Below are 13,882 nucleotides of genomic sequence, written 5' to 3' on the forward strand. Positions count from 1 at the left end.
ATGGTCCCTCCCTGCTGGCAAGGATTAGAAACCTGTGCTGCTCCAAATCATTGCCCCCATCATTGGGGAAAGGTCATAAGCTCAGGGGCAGAGCACCTGCTTCGCATTCAGAAGCTCCCATGTTCTGCCAGCCAGTGTGAGAGGTACCACTGGCCTGATTTCGTTTAAGTCAGTATCCTATTTTCTCCCATGTTATAATCTAGCTCCAGGCTATTGGTTTCCCTATCTGAAACCCTGGAGAGCCTCGGCCAGCCGGATAGACCCAGTGGCGTAGCGTGGGGGGTGCAGGGGGGGCCGGGCGCACCGGGCGCAACATCTGGGGGGGGCGCTCGCACTCGCAGCGCTCTGCCCCCTGCTAAAATCCACGGGTTAGGGGGCGCAAATTACTCGCCTTGCCCTGGGTGCTGACAACCCACGCTACGCCACTGGATAGACCCACACCTTGTTATGTCCCTGTGCTTGAAGCAGCTTGGGCATGCCTTTTTTGAGCAGCGCCTCTCTCCTCCTCTGATCCTTTTCGTAGGAAGCGAAGGAGCCTGAGCAGCTCTCCTCCCCGCGTTTCCCTCCCCTCCCTTCCCGGCTGTGAGTGCGCCGGGCCAGTAAACAACGCCTGCTCCTGCCTCCTCGCTTCGCCTCCCTCGCTCTCGGCGGCGGCGGCGGCGGCTGCTGCTGATTCCGGGAAGCCTGGATTCCTCCCCGTCCCCTCCCCAGAGCGCCGCCGGTCAGATGAAAGGCGAGCGGCATCGATCTGCCAGCGGGGGAGTCTCGCTGCGCTGCGCCGTCTGCAGCTGTCGGAGGAGGAGGAGACGGAGGAGAGGAGGCGGCGGCGGCGGCGGCGGCGGCGGCTCCACGTGGGAGGCCCGCGACTGCCGGCTGCGAGGGGCAGCCAGGCCAGAGAGGAGCCAGGCGGCCAAGAGGAGACCTGACCCCGGCGCGTAAAGGCGCAGCGTCGTCGCCCCCTTCGCCATCAAGGCCTCTTGGGAAGGGGAAGAGGAACGCAGCATCCATCCATCTTTCCATCCATGCGCCGCCGCCCCTCCCCTTCCTCGTTGCGCTCCCGCTCCCAAACTCAGCTATGTGATGGTGGTTCTAAGGGGTGGGGGCGGTCTTTGTTTTGTAAAATCGAAATTAAGCTTGGGGTGGGGGGACCGGCTTGGTAAGCCTGGGGGTCTACACACAGGAGCAGAGTGCGTAAGGAGCAAAGAGACTTGTGGCACCTGAAAGGTGACCAGACTTACTGTAGCAGAAGCCTTTATTGACTACTTTACTCTTGTTTCTTCTTGTTCTTTGTCCTGAAAGAAAGCCAGATTTAGAATGACAAAAGTGTTTATGGATTTCTTACCCTTCATAATAATAGTAATAACCAGTGCTTTCTTTTCTAGAAAAACAGGTGCTGGTACTCACCATGAAGTTGTTACACTTTTTAACAACAACAAAGAGGTGCTGATACAGAGTACCCTTGAATACATTGGTACCTCGAGTTACATACGCTACAGGTTACAGACTCCGCTAACCCAGAAATAATACCTCGGGTTAAGAACTTTGCTTCAGGATGAGAACAGAAATCGCACAGCGGCAGCATGGCAGCAGCAGGAGGCCCCAATAGCTAAAGTGGTGCTTCAGGTTAAGAACAGTTTCAGGTTAAGAACGCACCTCCGGAACGAATTAAGTATGTAACCAGAGGTACCACTGTACCCCCTTGCCGGGGGGGGGGAGGAACACTGGTAATTACTTTTGTTTTTATCTTGCCCTTCCTCCACAAGACGCTTCTGAAAGAAGCTTACATGGTCCCGCCCACCTGTTACATCTCCGCAATATCCCTGTGAGGTAGGTTAGGCTAAAACAGGGTTTCCCAAACTTGGACTACAGTTCTGTTTTTGGACTACAGTTCCCACCATCCCTGACCGCTGATCCTGCTAGCTAGTGGTTATGGCAGTTGTAGTCCAAGAACAGCTGGAGACCCAAGTTTGAGAAACGGTGGGCTGAAAGATTGTGACTGGCCCAATTTGAACCTCTGTATCGCAGGTCCACAAAAGCTTCTGCCACATCCCTGGGACTGTGCCTGAGTGAACACATTGCATCTGGCATGCAAACAGTCCCAGGTTCAATCCCTGGCATCTCCAGGCACAGTTGGGAATGTCCCCTCTCTGGAATATTGGAGAGCTAGAAGAACCAGTGGTCTGACTTCTATGTTTCTGTGGGCAGTATCTCAGTGGTAGTGCATCTCCAAGTAGGACTGTGAGAGACTTCCTGCCTGAAACCCTAGAGGGCCACTGCCAGTCAGTGCAAACAACACTGAGTTAGATGGACCAATGGTATGACTCTGTCAGGCAGCTTTCTATGTCCCTATGGGTAAGACCTTATCTCTGCCTGATCTCCTGGGGAGCCATTGCCAGGAAGAGCAGATGGTACTGGGTCAGTTGGCTTGTTGGATAGCTCAATTGGTAAAGCATGAGCTCCATGTTGGACAAAAGATTCTTGCATTACAGAGGGTTGGAATAGATGACCCTTGTGATCCCTTCCAGCTTTACAGTTCTATGAAATACCAATCCTGGTATAAAACAGGTTCCTTTTTCAAACATCAGAGGATGTGCTGATCACAAATTTCAGGGGTGTGGCTGACAGTAAGCCCTGCATGGAATAAAAACCTTTTAAAGTAAAATAAAAATAAGAAGAGCAATTGTATAAAATATTTTTGTGGGTTTATTGGTGATTTCACCCCAACCACCTTTGATGATGTTAGATTTCCTTTGATGGCTCTGAAGGTGATAATGCTGCTTGCTAGGGACTCCCAAAAGCTAATATCCTTTGATCATTCGTAGCCGATTTTTCGGATGTGCTGGAGATCACAGCTTCTAATTAAATCAATGACCATCGCTGCAGGCCCATGGAGTTTTGACTGTCTCATCTAGTCAGCAGAGAAGGAAATGGGTCTTTTACCACCACTGCGCAAACTAACAACAGGCTTCTATGCTCACCAGGGCTGGGAAGTCTGAAGCCTCCCCATTGTTAGACTCCTAACTCCCACCAGTCCCAGCCTACAGGCCCAATGGTCAGAGATGATGGGAGTTGTGGTCCAGTGAGAGCATCCCCATCTCTAGACCAAAGGCTCTTCAGAGCTAGAAGCATCATCCAGAAAGGAGGTTACCTGATGTCTCTCTGTGTGATTGACTGCTCTTTCTTTTATTAAGACTTGTGGGTTGTTAAAGGAATTTTTTGTGTGGTGCCTAAAACTAGATAAAGATGGCACCAGGCGAGTCTCCCTGGGAAGAGCATTTCATAAGCAGAGTGCCACCACTAAAAAGGCCTGTTCTCATGATGCCACACTCTTCCTCTTGGGCTTCCAATACATGAGGTACAAGGGCAGCTGACTTAGCCTGCCTCACGGGCTGGCCGTCCTTGATACTGAGTCAGACCATCAGGCCATCTAGCTCAATGTCTACACTGACTGGCAGCAGGTCTGCAGTGTTTCAGGCAGAGGAACTTTCCTAGCCCTGCCTGGATATGTCCAGGATTAAACCTGGGACATTCTGGATGCAAGGCAGATGCTCTTCCCCTGAGCTACAACCCTCCCTTTAAGACACAGGAACATAGGAAACAGTTTTATATTGAGTCACAAAATTGGTCCATCTAGTTCAGTATTGTCTGCACTGACTGGCAGCTGCTCTGCAGGGTTTAAAGCTAGGAATCTTCCCCAGTCTTATCTGGAGATGCCAGAGATTGAACCAGGGACATTTTGTAGGCAAAGCAGGTTCTCTACCATTGAGCTATGGACCTTCCCAAAAGTTCTATGGGCAATTTACAAGTTTACAGACTAAAATAATAAAATACAAAAAACCCCAACAACAACAACACCCGTGAAAATAAAATAGAATAAAACTAGCAGCACAAGGTGTTCTTTCTTCGGGTGAGTGCTCCAGAAATATGGAGCCACTTCGGAAAAGCTATAGCAAGGGATGCCTTGTTCTGTTCAATGTGAACAATGTTGAATAAATAATATTAATGCTAATGTTTATCTATACTCATTTTGTTTGCATACTCTGTATATCCTGGGCTTGATATTTTTGGAATTGTTCTTTTTCTTTTTGCAGTGATGACATTCCATCAGTGAGTGATCGGTGTCGTTACAGGAAGAAAGGTAATTAAAACGAGATCTTTGATCCTCTATTTTTTGTGCATTTTTTGCAGCTCTTTGACATAAACACATTTATTTATCAGTTCTGAAAATTTGCTGCTCATGTTTAAGCAACAAAGAACAACCGCAGCAGTCTGCCAGCTGCGGTCCTGAACCCACTTACTCAGAAGCAAGCCGCAATGAGTCCAGTTGGGCTGACTCCTTAGTAAGGCTGCATACACACCAACCCATTTGTAGCACAAACATGTAATAATAATAATAATAATAATAATAATAATAATAATAATAATAAATTTTATTTATATCCCGCCCTCCCCAGCCAAAGCCGGGCTCAGGGCGGCTAACAACAATAAAACAGTACAAAAGTACAGCACAAACAACACTCTAAAATCATTCATTATAAAATTAATTAATTCAAGCCACTGGCAACCATTGGGCCAGAGCTCTGCGAAGATTGCCGAGGGAGGGAGTCAGGCTGTGTACTTTTCCTCAGACCAGAATCATTCATCCTCAGCTACTACAAGTGCCACATAATACCCATTGTGCATTTGTGAGAACGCAATCATTTAGTGTGGCAGTATCTACCCTTTGGAACTCCTTGCCTATTGATATCATGCAGGCCCTCACACTGTATTATTTTTGGCGCCTGTGAAAAACATTCTTGTTTAAACACACCTGCCCAGATACTTCAAAAGCTGAGGTAAGTTAAATCTGATTTAGCTTTTGCATGTTTTAAAGTATGGATGTCATTTCCCCCTTGATTTCCTTGTTGTTTTTTACTAAACCGCTTTGAGTTGTGTGTGTGTGTTTTTCAATCAAGCCGTGCATAAATTTTATGAAATAATTAAATAAATATAACATGCTGCTTCCAGTTTAGATCAGTTCTAGATCCTCTCGCCCACAGGGGTGGGTCTGGTTACTTGATAGGTTAGCCAAACCTCCCTGCACATGACCCAGGTGAATGAAGAAGGAAGTGGTGATAATGATATGGCTTTGGCCCACCCTCAACTTCATTGGGCAGGCGTAGTCCCCCCCCCTCGCCAAAATAATAATAATAATAATGCCAGAACCATCTACATCTGTTTCCAAATGGATACACTGCAGAGTAATGTGGGATCTGCAACAAGCTTTTATTTTGGGAATGAAACCAGTGTCTCAAGAAGCACTTTTCAGGGGCAAAATATATGCAATAGATCTAGGTGGTATGTAGCCTATGCAGGGAAAAAAAAAAGCAGTCTTCATTGATTCCGGAATCTATTGTGTGTACGCAGCCTAGGTATTTGATTGTGTTATGATTGTCATTGGATGAGAACATTTTAAAAGAAATGGAAGTCTCATTTTATTTCTGACTGAAGCAACTTTGGTGGCTGAGTCTCCATCCCAGCCTTTGCCAGCTTGGTGGCCTCCAGGTGTTTTGGATTGCAACTTCCATCAGCCGCAGTCCCCGTTTGGCTTCTCTAGCCAAAGTTAACGACGCTCCTCCAAGTTAACCAAGTGAGAGGTGAAAACGTAGGCGAGCTAAATGGCATAACAAAGCAGTTACTAATTTCAGGATGGAAATTGCTCTGAGCTGGGAGGCCGGAGGGTGGGAGCCGAAACCAGCATTTGTACCGGTTCCTTTTCATGCAGGAGTCCTCCTCAACTCTCTTGCTTCCTATAATATGCTTCATTTTATCGGAAGGCCTGCCTGACTTTTTTTGTCCTTTTCCCGGGCCACCATAATTTCTTACCCTGCAGCCAGCTTGCGGGAGGATACTTGGGAAGGCTCCTGAATTAAATCTGCATTTGTCCTCTGTGGCCGGGATCCAAGAACGCCGTATGCACAGAGCCTGGCCTTCCTTTGAAGTCTCCCCTGCAGCCGCTAGCTGTTTTTTAAGTTTTAACTTTAAAAATTTAAACTGAAAAGTGGGTTGTCCCTTCAGCATGTGGTGGGAACTTCAAAGGAGCCCCTAGCTGAGATATTTTCCTCTGTTGTTTTCGTTTGCAAGTCTTGGGAACGACCTAAAGAAAAGAAAGAAAAAGGGCAGCACATGCACACCCTGGTTCATTCCCATACTAACTGCAGCAGTGATGTCTTTTTCACTTGTCTGTCTGAGCAGCCCCTTTATGGGGATTAAGTTCCTGCTGTTAGGTGCTGTCGCATAGCACCTTGCCCTGATTCTCCCAATTATTTGAGTGTGGTTCTGGTAAAAAAAACACACAACACCATGAATTTCAAAACCATGTGCTGCATCACTTTTGGATTTGGATCGGGCAACCACATCTATTGTTGGGATGCAACAGAGTTACCTGTCCTCAGAGGAGGCTGCCTGTTGCTTCTTTGGATGAGTCTCAGATCTCACCTTTCCAAATCAAATTGTATACTCAGGATGGGGACTGACTCAGGAGTTCCAGGCTGATAGGCTCTTCTGAGTGTGGGTTGTTCTTATTCTTTCACCTCCAAATTTCACATCCAACCTAAACTTCTTTTGTTTAAGGACATGCCAGTGGTCAGAAGTTTGGAGAAATGGTTTTAAAGAACAGCTTTTAGATGCTGGCAGAAACAAATAAGGTATATAACTGGCTCTGTTCCTCAGATGAGAGGTGGGAGAGGATTATTACATAGTCTAGTAGGTGTGGGGCATGAGCCCATTAGTACTTCCGAAATGGGAAGAGCATCTTACTTGAGTCTCCTTGGTGGTGATCCTTTGCATGTGAGTTGTAATATTGTTGAGTGTGAGTGGGTTTGTTTTTGAATGGTTGGTAAATAGAAAAAAATTGCTTGAGGTAGCAAATGTATGCAGTGGTGTGAAATGAGTGGCAAGCAAGACTGTTAATAATGTGTGCTACCGCTCTCTGATTTTATTTATATGGGTATTGATTATGGATATGGATATTGTTTGTACATTCTGTTATGTAAATAATTTTAAGGTAAAGGTAAAGGGACCCCTGACCATTAGGTCCAGTTGTGACTGACTCTGGGGTTGCGGCGCTCATCTCGCTTTATTGGCCGAGGGAGCCGGCGTACAGCTTCCAGGTCATGTGGCCAGCATGACTAAGCCGCTTCTGGTGAACCAGAGCAGCGCACGGAAACGCCATTTACCTTCCCGCCGGAGCAGTACCTATTTATCTACTTGCACTTTGACGTGCTTTCAAACTGCTAGGTTGCCAGGAGCAGGGACCGAGCAACCGGAGCTCACCCCGTCGCAGGGATTCGAACCGCGACCTTCTGATCAGCAAGTCCTAGGCTCTGTGGTTTAACCCACAGCGCCACCCACATCCCATGGTTTTTATTGTAACATAGATAGACAGATGGACACTTCCATAGTGCTTTGAGATCTTCTGATAGAAAACAGGCTATAATTTATTGCATTTACATCTCTTCTTTCCTCCAAGGAGCTCAAGGAGATGCACATGATTTTCCCCTCTTTTCATTTTGTCCTCACATCAAGCCTGTGAGGGAAGTTTGGCAGAGAGACAGCCCAAGGTTAAACCCAGTGGGCTTCCTGGCCCAGTGGTGATTTGAACCCTTGTTTCCCACATTCTAGTCTGACACTAAGCCACACTGGAAATAATAAATGAATTATATTGGAGGGTGTTTGGTCTGCTCCTCCTTCCCAGTGTGAAAAACAAAAACAAATTCTGTTTGCTTCCCCCGCTTTGTTTGCACAGCAGGCCCAAGAGCCAGCGAGGCGGAGTGAGAGGCTGGCCTGCGTTGTTTTTCCTCCTCACCTTTTGGCATGCCCTGAATGCCCTCTGCCCATATCACAGATGCCCCCAGACATCTGAGGCTGGCTCTGGAGGCCTCTCTCCCTCACGCCCCAGTGCAAGGTCTGAGCACCTCACTGGCCCCCAGAGAGCAGACCCTAGCAGATAACCTTGCACCTGAAGATCGCAAAACCAGCCATCCGTCTGCTTGAGTGTGATGCTCCCTGATGGCTGATGCATGCAGGCTGCATTTTTACACCCTCCTCCTCCCTTCTCCTCCCTCTTCCCCAACTCGATGAAGTGCAGACTTTGGGTGTTTTGCTGCCAAAGGGGGGGGGGCGAGAGAAGGGAAAGGAATGAAATATTTACAACTCTTCTCTCCCTCGCTTGTTGCCCTGAAGCATTTTGGAAGGGGAAAGAAAGAGCAACGTGGAAATGGCTCCTATGGTATAAATATGCTGGTTTGTTTACTCTGCCAGCCACGGCTGCTGCCGCTGCAGCCACTACTCAACCTTGGGTTGTTTGGATTTTTTGCAAGTCAGTTTGCCAAGAGATGGCTACTGTGATGGGATGTTGAGCTGCTTGTGCGTAAAGTTCCTAATCCCTCAGTGTTTGGCTAAGTCCACAAACCACTGTCTGTAACGGAGCGCCATAAGCATGGCTCCGTCAGTCGCTGGCAGAATCCGACAGTGGGCGTTTACGGAATTTCTTCCAGCATAACAGCTCCTTAACGGAAACACGTCTTCTGGACTCTCTACGTGACAATTTCCGGCGAGGAGTGGGTGTCCCTAATGGAGGTCCTGAAACCTCCTCGCTGTTCTCGCTGGAATTGTCTCTGAGCCAATCTTCTGACTTGCCTTCCCTTGGAGCTCTTTCTCGCCCCCTGCTGGTTCCCTCCTCCGCTGATAAGTCTCTCTCAACCTCTGGGAGCCCCTCCACCACCTGTTCTTCCGATGACAGTTCCCTGACAGCTACCATGGATTTCCTCATGGGAAGCTATATGCAGGTTGATGGAGGAGGTGTGATCACCTTTGTGAGGGAAGCAGGTCCAATTGTGTGCCAGTGGCAGTTGTGCAGTTAAAGGCAGATACAACGATATGTGTGTGTAGGAATGAGAGACATATGGGACTATGTTTTCTGTGGACAGGACCATACAGCTGACCGTTTTCTGCATTACCTGTTTATGCATCTTGTCTGGCTGCACCTGCCCACCCCCACCCCCACCCCCGCCGTGATGGTTAGGGATATAAGGAAGCATCATTTTCCATCCTATGCTCTAGTCATGACATTCAGCACCGTTTCTGTTCTACTGCAGTTTGTCTTCCACCAAAAAACCCCCACATTATTTGTCTCTGTGTCTGCCATGGCAGAATTTTACATTATTACATAAATTGTGTTGTTAAGTTGCTTCACCCCATTCATAGCCATACGAAGAAATATAATGCCAAAGGGAGGAAAACGTAATCAATTACCATATTTTTTGCTCTGTAAGACTCACTTTTTCCCTCCTAAAAAGTAAGGGGAAATGTGTGCGCGTCTTATGGAGCGAATGCAGGCTGTGCAGCTATCCCAGAAGCCAGAACAGCAAGAGGGATTGCTGCTTTCTCTGCACAGCGATCCCTCTTGCTGTTCTGGCTTCTGAGATTCAGAATATTTTTTTTCTTGTTTTCCTCCTCCAAAAACTAGGTGCGTCTTATGGTCTGGTGGGTCTTACAGAGCGAAAAATACGGTACGTATCCTTTGAGGAATGAAAGCAGCAACAGTGGCAAATGCTGACCGCATTCACCAGATTTGTTTCCATTTTGGATGTGGGACGAATGAGCGAATATTGGCGATTTCCACTCCTGTTTCTCTCTTTGTCAGAATTCTGCAACACCTCTGGTAATGGTGAAAGATATTTGGGTGGGTCTGTGAATGTTCCATTCACACATGCAAGTTACAGTTCGTTGCTGCAATTGTCAAGAGGAAAACATGTATGTGTGAAATTGCCCAGTGGTCTTGAAGTTAATATTTGGAGATTTTATTTCATTTTATTTTTTAAAAGGCATTTCACGTTCCCGGGGAGATGTCGTTACGGGCTGGGAGCAAGCCCTCCCCATGCACGCAGGGCAGGATCACCCCTGCGCCATTGAATGGTCCTCAGCCACGTCACCTTTGGCCGTCCAATTCGGACGGTCCGGGGGCGTGGAACGGGTTATTTAAACTGCCCGCAGCCAAGGATTTGTCCCTGTTTTTCTCCCTGCTCGGCCAGTTCTCCCTCCCTCCCTCCCTTAGGTTAGGCTCTTTTATTTCTTGACCTTGCTATGGACCTCAGTTGGTCGCCTTGGTTGTCCAAAGTGCCTGGTAGAAATTTTTCCACTTGGCAAATTGGCACCAGCCATTTGGTTTTTTCACCTACCTCGTAGCAAATCGTCACAGCTTTGTAAGGTTTGGCGGTTAGGCATTGGAGTATTAGGTGGAAGGGGAGGGGAGGTAGTGGCCATCACCTACCCCTCCTAATTCAAGGGTATTCCGTTAAAGGAATCTGGGGGGCGTGGTCTCCATCCGAAGCCCCAGATGGGGGGGCTAGGGCCATGGCACGACCCCTAGCGGTGACCCTGGGGGAGTCCCTACTGGTGGTTAACCCTTCCAAGACTCCTGCAGACGGGCAGGAGTCAGATATAGTTGTGTAGTTTCCAGTGCCTAAGCCAATGCCACTCACATTCTGTAACCAATAAAATTGTGGCCTTTTTCACCCATTAACAAAAAATACTATTTCATGTGTCTTTATTCCACTCCCTGGAAGGGTTTGAGGCCTTGCCATGCAAAGCAGGGTTTTTCACCAAACCTGGTAGAGAGTGACTTGCTGATTTCTATTGCTTCCTGTGGCTCAGTGACTTCCTTGCATTGTGGGGCCCTTCCAGACATCCATTTTATGGTGCACTCATTATGATCTATGCTAAAGATGGTATTATTATTTATTAAATTTATATACCATCCTTCATCAAGAGACCACAGAATGGTTTACATGCAGTCCTGCTTTCAGTACTGTTTCGTGCCTGCAAAAGTTTTGGGGCATCCATACTGCTTTGTTTCTAATCAGTGCACATCCTGTAACTTCCTGCTGAAATTTTGGTAAATTTTCATACTGCAAACATCCCGAGGGAGAGAGGGCTGTCCCACTTTTGTTCTGTGATAGTGCCCTTCCAGATGACAATAATTTGATAACATTTGGAAAGCATTGCAGAATGACTAAGAAAGTTGAATGATCTGTGGATTGTCCAGTAATAATCCATCACTAATGCACCATTATTGCACCAATGACATGTTGAAGAATACATCACCAACACCCCAAAATAAACTGGAGGGGACCTTGAAGGCTTTGCTAATAGGTCAAGGTTGGGAAATAGATGCACTGTAGTTCTGGCTACTGCATGCTTCTTCCATAGGAGGTCCAGCAAATGGTTCTCATTTGTGCAGTGGAACTACAGTTCCCATGATTCTTTGGGTGAAGCTTGACTATTTCAAGTGGTCTGATACTGCTTTAAGTGTATAGTGCAGATGCAAGTCCTATTCAGAGTAAACCCACTGAAACTAATGGACCTAAAATGGTTGTGTTAATTCATTTCAATGGGTCTACGCTGGGTAGAAGTAGCACTGGATACAGCCCAGATAGACCCCACTTCCTCGTCCCTGCACTGCTGTGTTTTGTTCTGAACAAAGGCTGGATATACATTAATTAAAACTGCTAAAGGCAATGATTACAGAAGGAGGAGGGACAGATTTGGGGAAATAAGGAATTCCAAACCAGCAACTCCAAAGCTCACGGAAGTACAATATTTATGTCCTGAGCTGTGAGCTTAGCCAAGTTTTCTCCCAAGGAGCATTGGTAACTGAATCTGGGCTGCGTGGGACCCGGAGACACATTGTTCTGATTGAATAATTAATGCAGAGTTAATTGAGGCTTTTATGAGTGGAGGGGCGGGTGGCAGAACTCAGCCTGCATGGATGTGCAGCATCCCAGGGGAAGCTTGCTTTTCAGTTCTCCAGAGAAATCCTCTGCAGCTTTTCACTCCCCTTTCTGATTACTACTAGTATTATTTCAGATTTCTGTCCCATCTTTCCTCTCAAAGGACCCCAGGTCAGCAAAACAACAAAGTGGCAAAACAATAGCATAAGAACATGAAGACGAGCCTGCTGAATCAGGGCATAGCCCATCTTGTCCGGCATCCTGTTCTCACAGAGGACCAACAGATGCCTCTGGGAAACCATCAAGCAGCACCTGAGCACAAGAGCTCTCTCCCCTCCTGTGGTTTCCAGCAAGTGGTATTCAGAAGCTTTACTGCCTGAGTGTGGAGGCAGAGCATAACCATCATGGCTAGTAGCTATCAATAGCATTATCCCCCATGCATTTGTCCAGTCCTTTTTTAAAGCCATCCGCATTGGTGGCCATCATTGCTTCCTGTGGCAGTGAGTTCCATAGTTTAACTGTGCACTGTGTGAAGAAGTACTTCCTTTTATCTGCCCTGAATCTTCCAGCATTCAGTTTCATTGGATACATACGAGTTCTAGTTTTATGAGAGAGGGAGAAAATATTTTCTTTATCCACTTTCTGCATGCGTTTTCTCTATAGACTCAAAAGTCCAAAGTGCTGTAAACTTTCTTCATAGTGGAACAATACAGTAAAAAATAAAATAAAGTCATATTTAAAACTCTTAAAAACAGTTTAGAACATTTAAAAACCTAGGGTTGTATCCAATGCCAGCACTACTCATTGAAACTCATAAGCACGGCTAACTAGGTTCATTAATTTTAGTGGGTCTACTCTATAAGTAGATACAAACTTGGTTGGATACAAATCTCTAGCGACTGGCCAAATTCAGCATAATGTCGAAAACCCATAAAAAAACTCAAAACATTTTGAAACAGTCACATAACATTACCCTGACAGCTTATAATTTCAGAGCTGCTAGGAATAGCACATTTTAGCCGTTGCATGCCTAGGTGAAAAGGGATGTTGTTACCATATTTTTCCGTCTATAAGACGTCCCCATGTATAAGATGCCACCTATTTTGGGGGACTCCGATTTAAGAAAATGGGGGAGATGTTTCTGTGTATAAGACGCCCCCCAAATTTTGACATTTTAAAGGAAAAAAACCTAGTCTTATACATGGAAAAATACAGTAAATTCCTCTGATTATTATAAGGGGGAGACACATACCTTGTTCGGAAGACAAGGAGCCACCAGTAAGAAGGCCCTGTCATGGATCAGTCCCAAAGGGGTATTACTACTAACAAGCAGCAGTAAAGCTAATGCTATTAAGGCTGCATTGACATAAGTATAGTGTCTCGATCAAGGGAAGTCATAGCCCATCTGCCTTGGTCAAATATCTAAAGGGCTGTCACATGGAAAGATGAAGCAAACTTGTTTTCTCCTGCTCTGGAGGCTAGGATCTGAACCAATGGCATCAAGTTACAAGAAAGGAGATTCCGATTAAACATCAAAAAATGCTTTCTGACAGTAGGAGCCTGTTTGACAGTGGAATGGTCTCCCACAAGTGTGGTAGACTCTCCTGCCCTGGAAGTTTTTAAGCAGAGGTTGGATGGCCATTTGTCATGTACTATCTTTTAAAGATTATTGCATTGCACTGGGTTGGACTAGATGACCCTCAGTATCCCTTCCAACTGTACAATTCTATGATTCTGTTATCTCATGGGCTGTAACTAGTCAGTGCTCCAGAGACCTCCAATGAATCTGAACTAATTTGTGGCACAATGTTTGGCAATGGATCTGAGTGATTTTGCTGTTAAGAGTTGAGCATAGACGTGCTGGGAGGGTATTTTGCCAGGGAGCAGATATCTATATCTATCCTGCCTTCCCACATTCAGCTTTTCCTTCATTCTTGGTTGTTGTTTGCAATACATTTTCCACATTGACTAGGTCAGTGGTGGGCAGGGCCAAAGGCAAAAATGGCCAAGGAGATTCATGTAAATATTACCTTTGTTCAGGAGACTAATTTCTGCACAGACAGAGATGTGCTTTTGTGTGTGTGTGTGTGTGTGTGTGTGTGTGTGTGTGT

General features: G+C 46.4%; 1 protein-coding gene and 1 long non-coding RNA gene across 4 annotated transcripts in view; one reads left to right on the forward strand and one right to left on the reverse strand.

Annotated features, from left to right (window-relative positions):
• Window positions 1–13,882, reverse strand: part of LOC310769620 — a 343,443-nt gene that overhangs the window by 193,657 nt on the left and 135,904 nt on the right. The window lies entirely within an intron of this gene.
• The window catches only part of SAMD11 (sterile alpha motif domain containing 11), a 317,484-nt gene that overhangs the window by 72,272 nt on the left and 231,330 nt on the right, over window positions 1–13,882 (forward strand). For all 3 annotated transcript variants that reach the window (XM_083628579.1, XM_083628580.1, XM_083628571.1), the window contains exon 3: window positions 4,092–4,138. The gene's annotated coding sequence lies outside the window, so the exon portion shown is untranslated. The remainder of the gene's footprint in view (window positions 1–4,091; window positions 4,139–13,882) is intronic.

Source organism: Podarcis filfolensis (genome assembly GCF_964270895.1).
Source record: "Podarcis filfolensis genome assembly, chromosome: 8".
In the NCBI taxonomy this organism is placed as follows: Eukaryota; Metazoa; Chordata; class Lepidosauria; order Squamata; family Lacertidae; genus Podarcis; species Podarcis filfolensis.